We start from the raw sequence: 3,640 nt of genomic DNA, 5'->3' as shown, positions 1-3,640 counted from the left end.
CTGTTGGTCTCAAATAAACCTTATCTAGAGATATATTTCTTGATCTGTTATGTATAATTTGTCAGTAGATTGTAGGAATAATACGGTTCCCTCTGGTTTTCGTGACTAGCTAGATAAAATAAAATTTTTAGCTGGAGAGATGGCTCAGTGGTTAAGAGCACTGTCTGTTCTTGCAGAGGACCAGGATTTGGCTCCTAGCACCCATACAGCAGATAACAACTGTCCATAACCCCAGTTCCAGGGGATCTGACACCTCTTCTGACCTCTGTGGGTAGTACACTACACAGGTACACTTACATACAAGCAGGCAATATACTCATACACATAAAATAAAAAAAAGTATGTTAAATCCTGAGAGTAGTGGTACATACCTTTAATCCTAGCACTCAGGAGGCAGAGGCAGATGGATCTCTGTGAGTTCAAGGCCAGCCTGGTCTCCATAGTGAATCCAGGACAGCTGGGGCTACAGAGAGACCCTGTCTCAAAGAGAGGGAAAAAAAAGTTAAAATCAAACTTTACTGAATTTCATAGAATAGAAAGATGCTCTATCAATGTGCAACAGGAACTAAAATTATAAATGTATTAACTGATCCCATCCTAACTCTATTCGTTATTTATTCATTATAATCTCAATTGAACTTTTGATAGGGTTTTTGTATGGGGTGTAGAATCTGACAGTGATTAGAGATGTGTAAGGTCAACAGACCAAGCATAGCTAAAGCAATTTTAAAGAACTAAGGCAGGAGGCATTTGCTCCTCGGGTGTCAGGATGTATTATTAAGATGTGGTAATAAGGTCAATGTTACACAAGAATAGATAAACAGATCCACATGTGTGTGGAAATGTATATTTGAAAGATAAGGTATTACACATTAACCTGGGAAGCATGAAACATTCAATATATCATGTAAAAATAACTGGTTATTCATACTGAAAATAAAGCAAAGGTGGTGGCAAGCCTGAACCTCAGTACCTCAGTATTGAGGCAGGAAGATCAGGAGTTCTACACGAGCCTGGGGTATACAGTAAACCCCTTATGTCCTTATGTCAAAAAAAAAGGAAAAAAAACATTATGTGAAAAACAAAGCTTTAAACTTTAGATATACACACACACACACATACACACACACAAACAGTAGAAGTACAGAAATATGACCACATTAAAATTAAAAAACCAGATACCAAAAGCTGGGCATGATGGTGTACACCTGTGATCTCAGCACTTAGGAGGCAGGGCGGGAGAATCAGTGGTTCAAGGTTGTCCTTGGCTACATAGTTAGTTCAAGGCCAGCCTAGCTACATGAGATCCTGTCCCATCTGCAAGAGGGGAAGGTGCAGAAAGTGAAAGAAGCTAGAGTGATACAATCTGTGTTACCACTCAAGGACTGATAACAATAGAAGGAGCTATTAATAATCTTTCTGAATAATTTTACTATTTTTTTTGTTTTATAACTTTTATTGAATTTGTTCTTTGACCATTTTATATATGTATGAAGGGCATTCTGATTACTGTAACCCCCTCTCTTTGACCTCCCTCCTACTCTATTTTCCATCCCTCCTCCCTATAAGTTTCCTTGTGACCACGGTCTGGAACCTTCCATTGGAGCCTGGTAAGTTCCTCAGTGAACTGAGGAACTGAAAAAAATGACTGCCCCTCTCAGAGAATCCATCAGTAGCCAATAGTTCAGCAGGGAGGAGTCATGAGTCTGGCTCCAACTGATCCATGACTGACTGTTGAGAGGCCTGGTCTTGTGGGAGCCCACTGAGGGCAGCACAGCTGCTGACGTGACTGCACTGCTGTGCCACACTCAGAAGATGGCATTTCACTGCCTTCTCTCTACCTTCCAGCGCTTACATTCTTTCTTCCCCCTCTTCCTCTGTCTTTCCTGGGCTTTACACAGGGCAGCATAAATGTCCTGCTTAGGGCTCAGCTCTCAGCCATCTCTTATTTTCAGGACCTTGAGCACCTTGTAGTTTTTGATTCACTGCCTTTTATCACAAAAAGAAACTTCTCAGATTAAGACTGGAGAAGCATTTATCTAAGGGTCTAAACATAAATATTTCAAAGCTTGGTACCAAGGCAGCCTAAGTAGTATCATGTTCGCCTCCAGAACCTTAGACATCCTTAGCCATGAGTTTTTGACCAGGTGCTGAGGCCAAGGAGGTCTTAGGCCTTGTCACTGTTAAAAGCATGCATAAAAACTGTTTTTAATTCCAATGTAAAACGTGAATATTCAGCTTAAGACTATCCTTTTCTTACTGTCTCTCTAATGCAGAAGTCTAAAATTGGTTTGGGGTATTAGAACTATGGAAGTCAATTTAGAGATTAATACATTGTAACTATTTTATTAAATCACAATTGTACAAATTTGTAAAGAAAGAAAAATATACATTTGAAATAATTTATAATTAAAATGTTAAAATGAAAAAGAAACAAATGTAGAAAAATTTTAATCACTAATAATTCCTTATGTACCACACACACATCTCTGTTAATATTTTGGAAAATATAAGTTTTTTACACTTTGCTTCTATTAATGAATATATACACATGTGTATGCACAACAAGTTGGATGGGATGTGAAAGTGGTTCATACAAGCAATGGCATCCATCAATCACTAAACAAGCTAGCACTCAGAAAAGAGGTTAGGTCTGGGAATGTTCACTTGGGAAGTCATCCTTAGAGCAAAAAAGTTAAGAATCAAACAAAGAACGAAAAATAAGAGTGAGGATTAAATGTTGGGTTGAGGATGTTAGAAAAAAGTTGGATGTGGTGGTGCACATCTTTAATCCCAGCACCCAGGAAGCAGAAACAGGCAAATCTCTATGAATTCAAGGCCAGTATAGTCTACATAGGGAGTTCCAGGCCACCAAGTGCTACATAGTGAGAACCATTTTAAAAAACAATCAACAATTAATTAATTAATTAAAATGTTAAAAAGCCTTATTAGAGAGGGAGGAGGAAAACTGGGATATTAGGAATCTCAAGAAGAGGATCTTAATGGCTCAGTCTTATAAAGAAAAGGAGAATGAGCAGCAAGAAAAGGCTAGTGAAGGGCCCAGCACAGTGGTCCACACCCATAATCTCACCACTGGGGAAGCTGAGGCAGGAGGAGCAAAAGTTCAAGGTCAACCTGGGCTACAAAGCAAGAATAGAAAAAAAAAAAAAAAAGCATATTCAGCAATCAAGAAAATGTCAGATTGCAGGTCCTAGTGGATGGCTCAGTTGGTAAAGTGCTTGCTGTGCAAACATGAAGACCTGAGTTCAGATCCCCAGTATCCCTATGAAAGCCAAGCGTGGTGGTTTGTGCCTCTAATTCCCGTCCTGGGAGGTAGGGACAGGAGGAATCCTGGGACCTGCAGACCAGTCAGCCTTTCCCATCCAGTGAGTACCCAAAGGTGAAATCAAGACAAAGTTTTTCTTAAGATATCAGAGACTTAGTTAACCACAGCAAAGCACTAAACACAGAAAGACTGTAGAGGCTGAGAAATTAGAAAACCAGAACAAAAGGCTTGGAAGGCAGGGGTAGGATGGACTGAGTGACACTCTCAGAAAGGAGATACAGAATAATTGGAGAAATAATCGCTGAAAACTTCCTAAATTTGGTTTTAATTGTTAACCTGTATATAAAAGCAACT

This window comes from Nannospalax galili, unplaced genomic scaffold (assembly GCF_000622305.1).
Source record: "Nannospalax galili isolate Female #2095 unplaced genomic scaffold, S.galili_v1.0 scaffold124, whole genome shotgun sequence".
Lineage (NCBI taxonomy): Eukaryota > Metazoa > Chordata > Mammalia > Rodentia > Spalacidae > Nannospalax > Nannospalax galili.
The sequence above is the reverse complement of the archived record's forward strand: the minus strand, read 5'-3'. Positions refer to the sequence as shown.